General features: G+C 45.9%; 1 protein-coding gene across 13 annotated transcripts in view; it reads left to right on the top strand.

Annotated features, from left to right (window-relative positions):
* The window catches only part of LOC139281277 (tumor necrosis factor receptor superfamily member 13B), a 99,228-nt gene that overhangs the window by 41,244 nt on the left and 38,239 nt on the right, over nucleotides 1-19,745 (top strand). For 8 of the 13 annotated variants that reach the window (XM_070901375.1, XM_070901370.1, XM_070901364.1 and 5 more), the window contains one exon: nucleotides 16,236-16,381. The exons of 1 other annotated variant lie outside the window; for it this stretch is intronic. The gene's annotated coding sequence lies outside the window, so the exon portion shown is untranslated. Of the gene's footprint in view, nucleotides 1-5,557; nucleotides 5,730-16,235; nucleotides 16,382-19,745 lie in introns of all 13 variants that reach the window. 4 more of the 13 variants (XM_070901373.1, XM_070901369.1, XM_070901368.1 and 1 more) reach the window with 1 other exon arrangement.

The following is a 19,745-nucleotide window of genomic DNA, read 5'->3' as shown; positions in this document are numbered from 1 at the left end:
CTGCAGCACTTTGCAATCTTTCTCCATTTAAATAATAACTTGCTCTTTAATTTTTTTCTGCCAAAGTGCATGACCTCACACTTTCCGACATACTCCATCTGCCAAATTTTTGCCCACTCACTTAGCCTGTCTATGTTCTTTTGCAGATGTTTTGTGTCCTCCTCACAATTGCTTTTCCTCCCATCTTTGTATTATCATTAGCAAATGGAAATCAGGTTATTTTCAATTGAATTAAACAGGCATTTGAATTTAACGCCTCCAGCATGGGTTTTCCAGGGCTCGGGAAACTCACCTGTGTAAAGGAGGTGAGATTGAGCTGCACTTCACGGGGGTCTTTAAAGTTCAGATTGCCCGATCCCAATAAAGGCTCAGTCCTTACAGCTACTTTGTCAGTTCCTTCTGGCAAAGACGCCTCCGTTAAACCCAGAAGTGGGCATGGCGGAGCCGGGTTGCGGTTGCGCTTCAATTTTCAACAATTGAAATTTCACACCCAACCCCAACCCACCCGTTCTTGGGGGGTAAAATTCCCCGCGGGTGTTTGAAATAGAAAAGTGGTTTTGCAGAGAGTTCTTGTCAGCAGAGAGCTTCTTGAGAAGTTTGGAGGCTTTCAAACGGATACCAGAAAGATGTGGGGGGGTGCGGTAGGGGGTGGGCGCCATGGATGTTTGCAAGAGTACATCAGACAAAGAAGACATTCATCATCCATGTTAGCGACGTCATGCTCTGGTGGTATCAGGAGGTACTCAAAAGGGTGATGCACATAGAAAATAGCAGAAGGACCATTCAGCCCTTCGAGCCTGCACCGTCATTCAATATGATCATGGCTGATGCACCATATTCCCACTCTTTCCATACCCCTTGATGCCTTTTGTGTCTAGAAACCTATCTATCTCCTTAAATATATTCAGTGACTTGGCCTCCATAGCTTTCTGTGGTAGAGAATTCCACAGGTTCACCACCCTCTGAGTGAAGAAATTTCTCTTCATCTCAGTCCTAAATTTCCTACCCTGTATCCTGAGACTGTGACCACTTCTTCTCGACTTCCCAGCCATGGGAAACATCCTCCCGGCATCCAGTCTGTCCAGCCCCGTCAGAATTTTATATGTTTCAATGAGTTCCCCTCTCATTCTTCTAAACACTAGTGAATACAGGCCTAATCGACCAAATCTCTCCTGCCATCCTAGGAATCAGTCTGGTGAACCTTTGTTGCATTCCCTCTGTGGCAAGTATATCCTTTCTTAGGCAAGACCAAAACTGCACACAGGGTTTCACCAAGGCCCTGTATAACTGTAGTAAGACATCCTTGCTCCTGTACTCAAATCCTCTTGCAATGAAGGCCAACATACCATTTTGCTTTCCTAACTGCTTGCTGCACCTGCATGTTTGCTTTCAATACTGGTATACAAGGACACCCAGATCCCTTTGTACATCGACATTTCCCAAGCTATCACCATTTAAATAATACTTTGTCTTTATGTTTTTCCTACCAAAGTGGATAATTTCATATTTATGCATGTAAAACTGCATCTGCTATGTGTTTGCCCACACACTCAACCTTTTTAAATTGCCTTGCAGCGTCTTTGCATCCTCTTCACAACTCACAATCCCACCTAGTTTTGTGTCATCAGCAAACTTGGAAATATTACAGGTAAAAGGTGCACAAGGGAGAGGTTTACAGGAGAGAGGTGTGCAGGAGAGAGGCCGAGGCCACAGAAGGTATTACCCACGTGAGAAGTTCAGCTTCCTTGACGTATCTGAAGAGCAGTGCTTCCACAGGCTCAGATTGACAGCCTCCTTCAAGAAGAGCTGCTCCTTGTTGGACTTGGTGGCCACACATTGTTTGTCACTGTCAAAGTCACCACCACCCTCAATTTCTTTGTCTCTACCTAGTTCCAGTGTGTCACCAGAGACATCTATCAGTTGGCTGTCCATAAATGTATACGGCAGATCACAGATGGAATTGTTAGCCAGGGTGTCGACTTATGTCAACATTCCCTGTGACAACAATAGCCACAATGAGCAGGTACTTGTCTTGCCTCTCTGGCTGGCTTCCCATAGGTACAGGGTGCCATCGATTGCAATCTGAGTGGGACATGGCAATCCGAGGACCACCAGATCAACCAGGAGTTTTTATAAACAGCAAGGGATTTTATTCCATCAATGTGCAGCTAATGTGCAACCACAAAAAGAGGTTTGTGCAGGTGCGCACCAGATTCCCTGGGAGCTGTCATGATGCTTTTATACTGCGGCAGTCCAAAATTCCAGACCTTTTCATCTCAGGAAACAAGGGATACCCTCTTCAAACTTGGCTCATGAAACCTGTGAGGGAATCCACCTGTGAAGGAACCCACCAATGAGGTGCAGGAGCGTTACATCAAGAGCCAAATGGTCATCAAGCCATCAAGATGCACTTCATGTGCCTAGATAGGTCTGGAGGCGCCCTTCAGTACTCGCCAGCGAAGGTGTCCAGAATCATAGTGGTGTGCTGCGTCCTGCACAACATTATGCAGCAGAGAGGATTACTGGTGGCGAACGACCAAGGTGCTCATCAGACAGCTACTGATGAGGAGAACACTGAAGAGAAAGAGGAATATGAAGATGAGGCACCCATACCGTAACCAACTACGTGCATTACTGCCAAGTATGCCCTCATAGCTTGAAAGTTCAGTTAGTTATTCCGACTGGAATAAATAACAAATGAAAGCCACTACCACCACCACCACCAACCACCCCCTCTCCCTCCCTTTGCACAAAACAGTCCTTTAACCATGCACAGGCCCATTCCATATCTGCTCAATGGATTAAGTCATGTATTGATATTCACAAGGGAATGATAGCGTAATGGTTATGTTACTGGACTAGCAATCCAGGGACCTGGACTAATGATCCAGATACGTGAGTTCAAATCCCACCATGTCAGCTGTGGAATTTAAATTCAATTAAAATAAAATCTGGAATAAACAGCAAGTTTCAGTAATGGTGACCATGAAACTACTGAATTGTCATAAAAACCCATTTGGAAATCTGCCATCCTTACCTGGTCTGGCCTACATGTGACTCCAGACACACAGCAATGTGGTTGACTCAGGTGTTCAAGGGATGGGCAATAAATGATGGTTTTGCCAGCGACGCCCACATCCCAGGAATTAATTTTTTTTAAATCATGAAGCAAATGAAAGGGAGTGTTGGCACTCAGGACGCAATAATCGGCAAGATGTGGAAGTGGTGCTAATCAGTAAATGTTATGTTATATAAAGGAAAACTTAACATAACATTTTGTCCAAAACCCATGTGCATACAATTACTTTAAATTATGCTTCTTACCTCTTCCACATGATGCCTCCTGTGTGACTTCAGCAGAGGTAGAGGCAGGCTGCTCAGATTCCTGCCCTAACTGCCAAGATGTTTTTGGCCTATGACCTCTGGGTTTTGGAACGACTGAGGACCCCGCCAAGAGATGAGGAAGCATGTTGGGTACTGGCGTGGGGCAATGGGTGAGAAGTGGAAGCGCTTTGAGTAGAATTCCCACTTCCATGTACCCTTTCGCCATCATTCCTCACCTGGACCAGCGCCACCTCCTACCACTTGCTCAGACCAGCTTGGTGAAGATCAGTGACACGTTGTAAGGCCATGGATATGGTTTCTGTCATCCTGTTTAAGGCGACAGACATGTTGGTATCCAAGGTCTGCACAGCCATGGCCTGCATGGTCTCATTTGGGAGCCGGGCTTGAAACTCCATGGAGGCAGCCATTCTCCATGGCGGGCAATCTCGCAATTACCTGCATCACCAATCCACTACTGTCTGAGTTGAACTCCTCCATCCTTTCTGCTACTGTGGAGAGTGTCCGTCAATACCTCGCAAAGTTGCTCCTGTACCTCCATCATTCTTCTCACCGATGGGACCCAGGGTTCAGCATCTCTGTCCAGCTGAGCAGAGCTTGGAGAGGATTGCACCACATGACGCAGACTCTCCACAGCTGTCCTTGCCACCAGTGAATTGTGAATCACCAGGTGAAAACCTAACAAACTCCCTAACTGGACCCACCTAAGTGCGAGTATTTGCGCTGGTGCATGGCTGTACGTCCTGTGACAGTGCACCTTCAGAAGGAATGAGATCCTCTGAAGAATCATCCTTAAGCATCTCCAACAATTCTTGCTCTACACATAAAGTCCCTAGAAGATAAAAGCCAAGATTATGAATTAGTAGTGGCAAAGTCACAATCTTGAGAAGTAACACATACTGTCTCCTCATAGTTCAGTCACTGATGAAATAAAGTCAGCATGTGTGAGAGATATATTTGTAATTATGTCACCAGCCATGTGGGAGTTCCCAGTCCCCATCTCCGATTGAGAGGGATGCAGATGTGCCACTTAGCTCCAGGATATCCATGTCTGCATCTGTGAGCTGCACAAGTTGTGGCCAGCCACATCCAGTCTTCCTCCTCTCCCTTGCAATTTGCCTTCTCTCCTATGAGGGGCGAACTTTGAGTGACCAATGGTATGTGAGGAGTGAAGTGATGGAGTATGCTTGGCAAGACAGAGTGGGGGGTCGTTAGATGGGTTGTACTCCACAGGATGTAGGTGAATCAGCAAATGTACTCACTTTTCCTGACCTTTTTAGATCATTAAATTGTATCTTGCACTGCATCCAAAACTGGGCCGATTGCTCCTGCTGCTCACCTTCTGAGCCATCTCCAACCATGCCTTCTTGATGACAGCAGATGGTTTCTTCCTCCCATTGCTGGGGAAAAGTATGTTCCTCCTGCTCCTGACTGCAACCAGCAGTAAATCAAGGAAAGCATCATTGAATCTGGGTGCTGCCCTTGCTCTTTGTGAATCCATCCTGAAACCTCCTAGCTGCTCCAAATTCCATTTTTGCATGGGCCCTTTAAATAGTGGACTTTACATCGCTCATGCCCGCTGCGCAGCTTGGAGATGTGAAACCAAGAATGAAAAATTGATGATTCAAACAATCGAAGAATCCAACCCACCAACTTTATTTGCAGGTTTTGCTCTGGAAGTGTCAGCATGGAGTCCAGACGGACAAAAGTGGCACCCCGTTTCACTGACATCCCTGGAAGTCTACTGGGGGCTGTGAGGCATAGGAGAGAGATCCTCTTCCCTAGTATTGGGAGGAAGAAACCTGCTGCTGAGACGAAGGCGTGGTTGGAGGTTACGGAGGAGGTCAGCAGTAGGAGCTTGGTGCCACGCTCCTGCATTCAGTGCAAAAAGCGGTCTAATGACCTAAGCAGGTCCGGAAAGAGGAGTACGGTGGAATATTCACCTACATCCTGCTGTGTGCATCATCCTACCCCCTCACTGTCTTCTCAAGCCTGCTCCATCACAACACTCTTCACACTCACTTACCTTGTAGGTGCATCCATCCTTCTCTTTCTGTGCACTTCCTCACATCCCCATCCACTACTCCCACTCACCCTTATCCTTATGCAGTGTCTTGCCTCTCCCTGATAGACACCTTCACCAAATGAACTCCATCCATCAGATGAGCAGGTGCCATTACACTCACTCATAGGTCTCTTCCTTCCTTCCTTGCAGGAGAAGAGCACAGAACACCAGCGAGAGGGAGAAAACCGAAGGGAGCCCTCCATAGATCATGCAGTTCACATCTGCAGAGGACGAGGCGCTGGAAATAAGTGGAGTTATGGCGCTGGAGATGGGGAGCTCCCAGCTACCTGGTGACAGCAGATGCTGATGTAATAGATGGCAGGTGAACTTGCGTTGACAGAAGCGATCAGTCAATGGTGAGAGTGTTTGTTCCAATGAGGTGACACTGGATAGACAGTTTACTCCAAACACTTGCAACCTGCATAGTGCTCAATCTGTCTTCCAAATACAGTAAGCAACAAGTTCTGAGTTTGGAAAGTGAACAGCCGTGAGATGGGAGCTTTTATAGCACATTTGCAGCTGTCAAGTAAAGAGATGATTTCATGGTCACACAACTCCCGACCTCCTTACCTGATGTGATCCCCGAGCAGCATGGACCCGTGGACAACCTCGTAAAATCTAAAGGATAGCTCAAAATACTTTTTAAGTGGCTGTTAACAAGGACATAATGACCTGAATTGCCTTCCCCACCGCTGACAGAGCCGACATCTGGGAAAGATGTGTGCCGGCGGGTTAGCAGCTGGGTCCCGACCCGCTGTTTAAAAGAAAAATTCCCACCCAACCCACCACTCCTCACGCCCGCTGACCCCTGCAAAATTCCCCCCATGGTAATTGACAACCGGCCTCTCCCGAGGGTGTTCCGAACACGCAGACTAACACGCTTGAGTGAAATGCGGAAGTTGGCAGGTTGGAGCTGGCTTCCCAGCCACTGTCAGTTTTGCTGGTTTTAATCTCCCACCCGCACCCAAACCCATGCGCTCGTGCAGATTTTGTCAGAAGATCATCGACCTGAAACTTAACTCTGTTTCTCTCTCCACCGATGCTGCCTGACCTGCAGGGCATTTCCAGCATTTTCTGTTTTTATTCCAAATTTATACTATGGGGAGATATTTGGGACTCCCGGTTTGGGGCGCTAACTTTTAAAAGTTTGAAAAATTCCCGTCAGGTTCTAATGTTTTCAAACTTTTAAAAAATTGTGTGTTTGCGCTCCAGGAAGGAACTGGAGCATGAAATCAAACGCTCCACTTCCTTCCTGGAGCGGAAGAGGCAGCACGCGGAACGGTACTTGTGCAATGCTGCACAATGGGCCGTGCAGCGCTACCACGTTGGAAGGCTCCTTCTCGCCCTTAAAAGGAAAGGACCATCTTTGCAGGCCCTGCAAAAGAAGAACATTACCGGATACGCGATCCGGCTCGATCAGCCCGTTGCCCTGCGACACAGTGCCGGGCTGATTGATCACAGGGGAGGAAGCTGCAAAAAAAAAAATCAAACAGAGCAATGGCAATTTTTTTTTCACTAACCTCGACCACCTCGCCTCTAAGCATCACCCCCGAAGTGCCCGGCCTCCCGATGAATGCCTCCTGCAACTGTGGGTGTTTTCGCCCGGCGATGCTGCAGGGGACAGAACCTAAGTTCGGGACCGGGGCAATGCTCAGAACGATGACAATCTCCGGGCGAAGGAGATCAGGGTAAAATGCCGTACTGCTGCCGCAAATCTCCTACCGAATACGGCGGGAGTCGATCTTCTAGCCGCAACTGGTCAGTAAGTCGTTAGTGTCCAGTTATTGCCTCCCTGGAAGCGATAACAGGAGATGCGAAGGAGGCCAATTTCTAGGCCTCTGTGTTCATTTGCCAACCAAGGTCTGCTCCACATCATTTGCTAAACAGGAAATGAACCAGAAGCAACAAGCGCAGTGCTCACTATAGGTTCGTTTTGTGGCCACTTGGTCAGACTTGACTAAAATTCATTCCTTAACCTTGTCAGCCCAAGTGAAAAAAACCCTAACTGGTCAATTCTCTCCGCATAACTATAACCCCTCAATTCTGCTTACATCCTAGTGAACCTATGCTGTAACCAAAATTGTATGCAATACTTCAACTGCATCTTAACTAAGTTCTTGTACAAGTTCAGCATTGTCTTCTTGCTTTTGTATTCTGCACCTCTAGCTTCAAAACCAAGGATTTTGTTTCCCTTTGTATAGCCTTATCAACTTGCAGTGCCGTATTTAATGGCCTGTGTATTTGCACACCAGTTAATAATATTCACCGATTCTGGGCTTCTCGCGGGCGGTCACCTGAAAAGAAGAGAAAAGATGCGCACTTACCCTTTGTTCGGGCGCCCACCAGCGATTGCGGTTTTAGACCTCTTCTGCATGCGCATCAGAGCGCGTGCACGTCTGAACGTATGTAGAGCTGGAGCTGGAGTCACGTGGGCCTGGACACCCAATCAAGGTAAAGTATTCTCATTCATAATAATGGGAACTCCGTAAGTAGGCGTTCTCATTATTATGAATGAGAACCCCCCCCTCCCCCAGCTAAACACAAATAAAACATAAAAAACACCCCACATATTTAACATTAATTTAAATTAAAGTTAATAAATGGGTTAGAAAAAATATATATTTTTTGGATTTTTCTTTAAGTTTTATAATTAGGGTTTAAAATAAACTTACCTTAGTGGGCAGGGTTTTTAATATAAAAATGTTTTTACATTTTATTTTTATGTTTTAAAACTCTTACGCTGGTAAAAGTAGGCACAAGAGTTTGAAGGACATTTGCCAGGCAAGAAATGGGCAAATTGCGCAATTTCGCCCATGCAAATGTCCTGCTCCCCAAGATGCGTTGAATCTCTCGAGCTAGAACTTGACAGATTGGAAAAGCTGGTTTTTGGCGCATGGGCATCGCGTGCCAAAAACTGGCTTTTGCGATGCCTCCCTGGGTCCGTAGACACTCCGTATGGACCTGGTGAGGCTGAAATTTCAGGCCCATAATCTCTTCTGAAATGTATTGTTTCACACTTTTCTATATTGAACTGCACCTGCTCACCCTGCTAGCCATTGTATGCCCTCCTGCAGTCTTTCACATTCCTCAGTGCAACTTGCCATACCCCAAAATTTGGTGTCATCAGCAAATTTTGATATTGTTTCCTCAATTCCTAAGCCAGATCATTCATACACAGTTAATATCACCACAACTTTCCTTTCCAAAAAGCTTCCTTTACCCCTGCCCTTTGGTTTCTGTGTTTTTGAGCAGGGGCTGGGAGCAAGGGAAGCATCAATCGCAGAAATTGTGTCCTCCTCTCTTTAACTTTTCGTTGCACGGTTTGCAATGCCTAACTGGCTTTCCTCACCCTGTAATGCCCAATTCTACAGCAACGTTGTAAAATAAGGATTTGCCTTTCCTGTTTCAATTGCTTAATTGCTTCCTAATTGCAGTTTCCAGCTGATTATTACAATTAGTACTTTTCCCTTTTCGTTGGCTGACCCACAGCATGAGACAAATAGTTATACTTTAACACACAAAACTGTTTAAGCCAGTAGGCTTTATTACTCTCCAAAATAGTAAAAGTGGAGGGTCGAGAAACCCAAGGCAAAAAGCAAAAAGGGCCACACTACAATAAGATTCAAAAGGGGCAAAGTGTGTTAAAAAGACAAGCCTGAAGGCTCTGTGCCTCAATGCGAGGAGTATTCAGAATAAGGTGGATGAATTAACTGCGCAGATAGCAGTTAACGGATACGATGTGATTGGCATCACGGAGATATGGCTCCAGGGTGACCAAGGCTGGGAACTCAACATCCAAGGGTATTCAGCATTTAGGAAGGATAGACAGAAAGGAAAAGGAGGCGGGGTGGCGTTGCTGGTTAAAGAGGAAATTAATGCAATTGCAAGGAAGGACATTAGCCTGGATGTTGTGGAATCGGTATGGGTGGAGCTGCGGAAAACCAAAGGGCAGAAAGTGCTAGTGGGAGCTGTGTATAGACCACCAAATAGTAGTAGTGAGGTTGGGGACAGCATCAAACAAGAAATAAGGGATGTGTGCAATAAAGGTACAGCAGTAATTGTGGTTCCAACTTTAATCTGCATATAGATTGGGCTAACCTAACTGGTAGCAATGCGGTGGAGGAAGATTTCCTGGAGTGTATTGGGGATGGTTTTCTCGACCAATATGTCGAGGAACCAACCAGGGAGCTGGCCATCCTAGACTGGGTGATGTGTAATGAGAAGGGACTAATTAGCAATCTTGTTGTGCGAGGCCCTTTGGGGAAAAGTGACCATAATATGGTAGAATTTCTTATTAAGATGGAGTGACAAAGTTAATTCGGAAACTAGGGTCCTGAACTTAAGGAAAGGTAACTTCGACAGTATGAGGTGTGAATTGGCTAGAATAGACTGGCAGAGGATACTTAAAGGGTTGACAGTGGATAAGCAATGGCAAACATTTAAAGATCACATGGATGAACTTTAGCAATTGTACATCCCTGTCTGGAGTAAAAATAAAACTGGGAAGGTGGCTCAACCATGGCGAACAAGGGAAATTAAGGATAGTGTTTAAATCAAGGAAGAGGCATATAAATTGGCTAGAAAAAGCAACAAACCTGAGTACTGGGAGAAATTTAGAATTCAACAGAGGAGGACTAAGGGTTTAATTAAGAAGGAGAAAATAGAGTACAAGAGGAAGCTTGCAGGGAACATAAAAACTGACTGCAAAAGCTTCTATAAATATGCGAAGAGAAAAAGATTAGTAAAGACAAACGTAGGTCCCTTGCAGTCGGATTCAGGTGAATTTATAATGGGGAAAAAAGAAATGGCAGACCAATTGAACAAATACTTCGGTTCTGTCTTCACAAAGGAAGATACAAATAACCTTCCGAATGTACTAGGGGACAGTGGGTCTAGTGAGAATGAGGAACTGAAAGATATCCTTATTAGGCGGGAAATTGTGTTAGGGAAATTGATGGGATTAAAGGCCGATAAATCCCCAGGTCCTGATAGTCTGCATCCCAGAGGACTTAAGGAAGTGGCCTTAGAAATAGTGGATGCATTGGTGATCATTTTCCAACAATCTATCGACTCTGGATCAGTTCCTATGGACTGGAGGGCAGCTAATGTAACGCCACTTTTTTTAAAAAGGAGGGAGAAAGAAAGCGGGTAATTATAGACCGGTTAGCCTGACAGCAGTAGTGGGGAAAATGTTGGAATCAATCATTAAGGATGAAATAGCAGCCCATTTGGAAAGCAGTGACAGGATCGGACCAAGTCAGCATGGATTTATGAAAGGGAAATCATGCTTGACGAATCTTCTGGAATTTTTTGAGGATGTAACTAGTAGAGTGGACAAGGGAGAACCAGTGGATGTGGTGTATTTGGACTTTCAAAAGGCTTTTGACAAGGTCCCGCACAAGAGATTGGTGTGCAAAATCAAAGTGCATGGTATTGGGGGTAATGTACTGACGTGGATAGAGAACTGGTTGGCAGACAGGAAGCAGAGAGTCGGGATAAATGGAGCCTTGTCAGAATGGGAGGCAGTGACTAGTGGAGTGCCGCAGGGCTCAGTGCTGGGACCCCAGCTCTTTACAATATACATTAACGATTTGGATGAAGGAATAGAGTGTAATATCTCCAAGTTTGCGAATGACACTAAACTGGGTGGCGGTGTGAGTTGTGAGGAGGACGCTAAAAGGCTGCAGGGTGACTTGGACAGATTAGGTGAGTGGGCAAATACATGGCAGATGCAGTATAATATTGATAAATGTGAGGTTATCCATTTTGGGGGCAAAAACACGAAGGCAGAATATTATTTGAATGGTGGCAGACTAGAAAAAGGAGAGGTGCAATGAGACCTGGGTGTCATGGTTCATCAGTCACTGAAAGTGGGCACGCAGGTACAGCAGGTGGTAAAGACGGCAAATGGTATGTTGGCCTTCATAGCTAGGGGGTTTGAATATAGGAGCAGGGAGATCTTACTGCAGTTGCAAGGGCCTTAGTGAGGCCTAACCTGGAATATTGTGTTCAGTTTTGGTCTTCTAGTCTGAGGAAGGACGTTCTTGCTATTGAGGGAGTGCAGCGAAGGTTCACCGGACTGATTCCAGGGATGGCTGGGCTGTCATATGAGGAGAGACCGGATCAACTGGGCCTTTATTCACTGGAGTTTAGAAGGATGAGAGGGGATCTCATAGAAACATATAAGATTCTGACGGGACTGGACAGGTTAGATGTGGGAAGAATGTTCTCGATGTTGGGGAAGTCCAGAACCAGGGGACATAGTCTTAGGATAAGGGGTAGGCCATTTAGGACTGAGATGAGGAGAAACTTCTTCACTCAGAGAGTTGTTGACCTGTGGAATTCCCTGCTGCAGAGAGTTGTTGATACCAGTTCATTGGATATATTCAAGAGGGAGTTAGATATGGCCCTTACGGTTAAGGGAATCAAGGGGTATGGAGAGAAAGCAGGAAAGGGGTACTGAAGGAATGATCAGCCATGATCTTATTGAATGGCGGTGTAGGCTCGAAGGGCCTACTGCACCTATTTTCTATGGTTCTATGTTAAAACATTAAATGCAGAGTTAATCCCTGAATAGCTCCAGCAACAATTTCTAGTTTAAAAAAAAAAGTCAGGCCTGAATTTCAACCCCAGAAATCAAAACACCTAATTTTAACCCACTGTGTCAGCCCTTCACACTCTACCTTACTGTTATGTTCAGAATAACTCCACAAGACTGTATTGTAAGCTCAAACTGTTGTGACCTTGGTCTCTTTATTCAGACTCCAGAGTGAGGAAGCAGCATGGTGGATTACCTTTTATACCTGCTTGCCCAGGGTGCACAGGTGACCCTTAGGTCTCCCAAAGGTGTGCCCTCTAGTGGCAAATCTTACATATTGGTGAGGTTTACATACATACATAACATCACTCCCCCACCCAAAGTCTTATGTACAACTTATTTGCGAGTTGAGGCAATCTGACGCTCTGCGTTCCCGGGTCGATCGCCTGAGTTGAAATCCTGGCATGGGTGAATTGGTCAATCGTTGCTGCACGGCCGCACAGCTGGTCTGATCAGACTGAAAGGCATGGTGGGTTGTGTTAGTGGGTCACTGGGGGCCAGGTCCTTTTATAGTGGTTCCTGGTTATCTGTAGTTCGCAGTTTGTTCAGGTCGAAATGCTTTCTGCATTTGCCAATTACATGGTTTCACAACAAACACTCCATTCCCCTCTTTGGCTAATACAGTGCTAGCAGCCCATCCGGAGCCATGAACATGGTCTACATAATTTATTCTGATGTCGCGTGGGGGAGCTGTGCAATCATGGTACATTCTTTGCTGATAGCATACGGAAGGCTTGGGGGTTCTGAGTGATTCTGTCTGGTGACTGCCCATCACCCGGGATAGCCGGGTCTATAGGGAGTCTACCGTGACACGTCTGGTGCTTGGCTTTATGATTTGGGCTGCCTGCTCTGGACTATTGTCGCTGACCCTAAGGTCTGGCAAGCCAAGGTTGGCCGATATGACCTTGAGACTTTCAGTAGTGGCGGGAGGCCGCGTGGTCCCCGTGGATCCTGATCCATGGTATGGAGGCCCCGGACCACTGACTGTGTGTAGCCCCCCTGCCTTTCTTTGCAACGTTGCCCCATATGGGGCAATCTGATGGGATGAGCATTTCGTCTTTGTGACGGATAAGCTGCAACGTCCCGTTTAGCGGTTCGCCGTTAGCAGGCGGTAACATGGGATCCTGGCTGGTCCAGGTCCTAAACTGGGGAGCTGTTACGGTTGACCCCTCGCTTTCGAGCATTTTCATAACAACGAGCAGGTCTGCGGGCTGTGCCGTTTCCACCCCGGTGGTGGGCAACGGTAGCCAACTGAGGACATTAGCGCCATTCTCAGTGCCTGGCCCGTGGCGGATCATGTTACAGTGCACAGTGTTAGACAAATTTGAAACAAAACATTGATAATAGTGCCTCTGCTCTCCCAAAACTGTGAGATAGGCAACTTGTCTGAATCGAGCAAATATTGGGACACTCTTTGGTACATCTTTTTTGTCCCGTGAATACAGGCCTTGGTTAACTTATTGGATACATGTACAACCGGCTGATGCTCGCCGGCTACTTTGGCTTGCTGTACCACACGCCCGACCCCGTGTGATAACACATCACTTGCTACAAGTACTTTGTCAGATACATAAATGACCGGTTGGTGTTCGCCCGCTACTTTGGCTTGTTGTAAGGTACCCCCGACCCCATATGATAGTACATCATTGGCCGCGAAAGAGCGCTCACATGGGTTACACAGTGCAAACAACTTATTGGAACGTAGTGGGTACTTGGCCTTCTCAGCGGCCACCCCTTCACCTTTGCCCCAAGACCAGTCTGGACACTCTCTCATCCCATGATCTGGACGCGCTTTCGTCCCGTGGTTTGGATGCTCTTTCGTCCCGTGGTTTGGATGCTCTCTCGTCCCGTGGTCTGGACGCACTCTCGTCCCGTGGTCTGGACGCACTCTCGTCCGTGTCCGTGATGCCAACTGCTGCGATCTTCCCAGGGATTTTGCCTCTGGCGTCGGGAAGACACATTCGGATCGTTTCAGCCGGAGTCCCACTCTGCTTAGTCGACCTGGAGCCTCTTCCATCGGCGCAAAGAGGTCGTCGGCTTTGGGTGGTGGGTACCACGCCTGTACCGCTGCTCGGTTGATCTTTACCTCATCGTGATCATGGTGAGCGGCCTGTGCCTCGGGGATCTGCAAATGGATCTGCACTTCGATGCCTGGTTCAGCTGAAGCTAGGGGCTTGCTCAGCCTTTGAGCAAGGGAGATGTCATTCGCCGGAGAAGGTACACAGAGGTCTTCCCAGTTCCATCGAATCTTCCCCATCCACCTTCTACCAAGCAGCATTGGCCCATCGCCTGAAACAATCCACAGTCATAAATCGTGCACCGCTCCCTCATGGGATACTCTTATGTCCGCACTACCAATAACTGGTATCAGTTCCTTGGTGTAGATGCACAGCTTTTCCTGAATCGGGATCAGCTTGGGTCATTGTGCTCTGTCGCCCCACAGCCTCTTGAATGCCTTCTGGCTCATTATTGATTGACTCGCCCCAGTGTCCAACTCCATGGAGACTGGAGTGCCGTTGAGTTTAACTTTTAGCATTATCAGAGGGCTTTTGGTGGTGAAGGTGTGTATCCCATATACTTCCTCTTTATCCTCAGGTTGAGTTGCCTCTCCTGCTCGTTCAGTGTGATCCTCGCAGGATCGGTCGCCCTCTCCTGACTCTGCCACGTGGTGAGTCACAGGTCGTCTGCACATTCGCTGGAGGTGCCCCTTTGTTCCATAGCCCTTGCACACAGTGCTTGAATCGATATTGATGGGCTCTATGACAGCGCCAACATGGTGTTAATGGATACATATTCACGCCCCACGGTAGACTCTGAGTCACCCTAGGCCAAGGTCTGGCCTCTGGTCGTGTGGGCCCTGCCATGTACAGTTCTACCTGCTGAAAGCATTATTTTATGCACAGTACTTGCCGGTGAGCTTCGATTCTGTGAAAATATCTGTTTCGTGTTGTCGCTCGTGGATATGAAAGCCTGGGCTATCGTGATGGCCTTGCTCAGATCTAGGGATTCGGCAGATAGCAGTTTGCGAAGAATGACCTCGTGGTCAATTCCAAACACGACAAAGTTCCGCAACATTTCCCCCAAGGATCCTGTAAATTCGCAAAGCGTCTTCGGTCAGCGACAAAGCTCGCTACGGTCTGGCCCTTGGAGCGATGGTGCGTGTTAAAGCAATACCTGTCCATTAAGATGCTCTCCTTCGGCTTGAGGTGTTCCCGAACCAGCGTGCACAGCTCTGTGTAAGTCTTGTCCGTTGCTTTGTCCGGTGCCAGCAGATTTTTGAGGAGGCCATATATCGAAGACCCACATACGGTGAGGAGAATTGCCCTGCACTTGACCGCCGTCTCAGCCTTGTCCAGTTCATTGGCCGCGAAGTACTGGTCGAGACACTCAACGAAGGCTTCCCAATCATCACCCTCAACAAATCTCTCAAGAATACCAACGGCAGCCATTACCGCGTGAAAGTTCGTGATCCGTTACCCGTCGCCAATTTGTTATGTTCAGAAAAACTCCACAAGACTGTATTGTAAGCTCAACTTGTTGTGACCTTGGTCTCTTTATTCAGACTCCAGAGTGAGGAAGCAGCATGGTGGATTATATTTTATACCTGCTTGCCCAGGGTGCACAGGTGACCCTTAGGTCTCCCACAGGAGTTCTCCCTGGTGGCAAGTCTTACATATTGGTGAGGTTTACATACATACATAACACTTATGAGTCACAAAGTCAGATGCTCAAGACATGTAGATGCTGCAGTATTTACATTAAGAATGTCTTAACTAGAATTACATCACTGACCAGAATACCTTATTTAACATTAGAAAACTGCTCGTTTCTTGAGCATGAAAAATCTAGGCTGACATTCCAGTGCAGTGCTGAGGGAGTGCTGAACTGTCGGAGGTGCCATCTTTCAGATGAGACGTTAAATCGAGGTCCCATTTGCTCTCTCAAGTGGATGTAAAAGATCCCATGGCACTATTTTGAAGCAGAACAGGGGAGTTATCCCCAGTGTCCTGGCCAATATTTAGCCCTCAATCAACATAACAAAAAAACAGATTATCTGGTCATTATCACATTGGTGTTTGTGGGAGCTTGCTTGTGCATAAATTGGCTGCTGCATTTCCTACATTACAATAGTGACAACACTTCAAAAAGTACTTCAAAACTGTAATGCGCTTTGAGATGTCTGGTGGTCGTGGAAAGCACTATGTAAATCTAAGTCTTTCTTCTGTACAGAATGTTGTTGGCCAAGAATGGCTATTTACCACATGGGTTCTGCAGTTTAAAGTTGAAGGTTCCCATGCTACAGCTTGAAGATATGAGCATTCATTCAACAAGAGAGAGCTGAGGAACTGCTTCACGTTCACACTCCGAGAGTAAAGGTACAAAAAGCAGTTAATTTAGAATGACCACCATTAACCTTGTAACGTTCTTATTTATTTTAACTGGAGTGTGCAATTGTTAAGAAAATCCTCATTTACTTGTGGTAACAATTCCAGGAAAAACTCAAAAAATATGTCGTGGTGGGTAATTTTTGGATAGATAAACTCGATGTGAAATTTAGTAAATTAAGAAAATATGCTTTTTTACAAAATGATTTAAAAAATGTCCTTTTGTTATAACTCCTTATCACCTCTACCTGAGTGAGCAGATGGTATTGAAAACATTTACTGTCTTTGTGAAAACTGAAACATTAAAGTTTCACTTCATTAGAATCACTCCTTTAAAATTTGATTATATTCACATATCAATAGGCAACAGAAGGCATGTAGGTGTGAAATTCAGAGTGAGATAATTCCATTTAAGGAACTTCAACCGTTGCCCTTTTCCTTTCACTGCTTCTTCCGTGACTTGGATAGGTTAGGTGAGTGGGCAAATGCATGGCAGATGAAGTATAATGTGGATAAATGTGAGGTTATCCACTTTGGTGGTAAAAACAGAGAGACAGACTATTATCTGAATGGTGACAGATTAGGAAAAGGAGAGGTGCAACGAGACCTGGGTGTCATGGTACATCAGTCATTGAAGGTTGGCATGCAGGTACAGCAGGCGGTTAAGAAAGCAAATGGCATGTTGGCCTTCATAGCAAGGGGATTCAAGTACAGGGGCAGGGAGGTGTTGCTACAGTTGCACAGGGCCTTGGTGAGGCCACACCTGGAGTATTGTGTGCAGTTTTGGTCTCCTAACTTGAGAAAGGACATTCTTGCTATTGAGGGAGTGCAGCGAAGGTTCACCAGACTGATTCGCGGGATGGCGGGACTGACATATCAAGAAAGACTGGATCAACTGGGCTTGTATTCACTGGAGTTCAGAAGAATGAGAGGGGACCTCATAGAAACGTTTAAAATTCTGATGGGTTTAGACAGGTTAGATGCAGGAAGAATGTTCCCAATGTTGGGGAAGTCCAGAACCAGGGGTCACAGTCTAAGGATAAAGGGTAAGCCATTTAGGACCGAGATGTGGAGAAACTTCTTCACCCAGAGAGTGGTGAACCTGTGGAATTCTCTACCACAGAAAGTTGTTGAGGCCAATTCACTAAATATATTCAAAAGGGAGTTAGATGAAGTCCTTACTACTCGGGGGATCAAGGGGTATGGCGAGAAAGCAGGAATGGGGTACTGAAGTTGCATGTTCAGCCATGAACTCATTGAATGGCGGTGCAGGCTAGAAGGGCCGAATGGCCTACTCCTGCACCTATTTTCTATGTTTCTATGTGACACAGCCTCAGTTGGAATCAGTCACTGTCTGAGCTGTTTGACCACATCAGATCATTGTAAAATCTTGATGAAGTACATAATGTAACTGTTGCTCATGCAGTAGACAATACCAATTTTTTTTAGAATGGAAAAATGAAAATTCAACTTGAGGCTTGGCGTTAAATGACCAAAATCACATTGCAAAGGAGGCAAAAAGCCGACAAAGAACCCAAAGAATACTCGTCTTGCCACAAAGACAAAGTTGGTGTGTAATCTTACAAGGAGTACTCATCACAGGGTCCAGCTTCTAGATCATCCTCAAAATTGGCAGTTCCTGACAAAGCACCCAACAAATCTGATAACTACCTCAAAGCTTGAAGAGCACCATGAGAGGAAGGATAAAACACAGCTGCTCTGGAACAGTCCTGCATGCTACTTTTTGCCACTAGCTTGGAAGTTGTAGCTCTATAGGTTCAATGCTAGCAGTGGGAACAAGTTACAGATATCATTACCCCTTTTGGGCAGTAACTGCATTACCAAACTAATGCCAGTAATATGGACCTAGCCAATGCAGCCTATATTTTTATGTCATCCTTTATTATCATGGCTACCCCACGTCCTTTTCTATTTTGCCTGACTTTTCGAAAGGTCTGTTTTGCTAAATGTACTCAGTTTTGTTCTTCCTCATTTTTAGTTGAAAGCTAGTTTCAAAAGTCTGACTACTGACAATCTCTGTGAACCCATCCTCAACATTACAATTTGGTGACTAGCCAATTTATAGCCAATGGATTTGTAACCTCCACACGGGCTGATATGGGAATATAAGGAATTCTCTTCTGCTCCCAACAGACTTTCTCTCAGTAGTTTATAGGCCCCCCAAACAGTAGCTATACAGTTGGACAGAGTATTAATCAATAGACAATATGAGCTTGTAACAAAGGTAATAACATTATTATGGGGGACTTTGATCTTCATATAGACTGGGCAAATCAAATTGGCAAAGGTAGTTTGGAGGCTGAGTTGGTAGAATGCATTTGAGACAGTTTCCTGGAACAATATGTTGTGGAATCAACCAGGGAATAGGCTATCTTAGATCTTGTATTGTGTAATTAGACAGGGTTAATTAATAATATTATAAGGGATCCTGTGGGGAAGAGTGATCATAATATGATAAAATTTCACATTGTGTTTGAAAGTGAACTGCTTCAGTTGGAAATGAGAGTCTTACGCTTAAATAAAGTCAATTACATAGATATGAGGGGCAAGTTAGCTAAGGTAGATTGGGAAATTAGATTAAAAGGTGTGATGGTAGATAAGCAGTGGCAAACATTTAACGAAATATTCCATAATTCTCAAACAGATATACATTTCATTGAGAAATAAAAACGCACAGGAAAAGTGATCCATCCATGTAACTAAAGAAGTTAAGGATAGTATTAGATTAAAGGAAGAGGCTTATAATGTTGCGAAGAATAGAAGTAAGCCTGAGGATTAGGAGCGCTTTAGAAGCCAGCTAAGGATGACCAAAAAATGTATTAAAAAGGGAGAAAATAGAATGACAGTAAACTAGCAAGCTCCGGGTTTCAGAGCTTGAGCAGGAGTGGGCATCACTGCGGTGCATCCGTGAGGCTGAGAGTTACGTGGTTAGCACGATTCAGGAGGTGGTCATCCCGCAGCTAAGGAATGCACAAGCAGAGAGGGAATTGGCGACTGCCAGACAGAAGAGGAGGACCAGCCAGGTGGTGCAGGAGTCCCCCGAGTGCATCTCACTTTCCAACCAGTATTCTGTTCCGAGTACTGGTGAGAGTGATGGTTCCTGTGGGGAGTACAACCCAGAGCCAAGTCCATGGCACCACGGGTGTCTCAGCCATACAGGTGGGGGGGGGGGAATGGTGTGGAGGATGAAGACGGGGAAAGCAATAGTAGTAGGGGATTTGATAGGGGAGCAGGCATTTCTGCGGCCGCAGACATGACTCTAGGATGGTATGTTGTCTCTTTGGTGCCAGGGTTAAGGATGTCATGTGCGGCTGCAGAACATTCTGAGGGGAGA

This window comes from Pristiophorus japonicus, chromosome 15 (genome assembly GCF_044704955.1).
Source record: "Pristiophorus japonicus isolate sPriJap1 chromosome 15, sPriJap1.hap1, whole genome shotgun sequence".
Lineage (NCBI taxonomy): Eukaryota > Metazoa > Chordata > Chondrichthyes > Pristiophoridae > Pristiophorus > Pristiophorus japonicus.
This window is presented reverse-complemented; position numbering and strand designations above follow the sequence as displayed.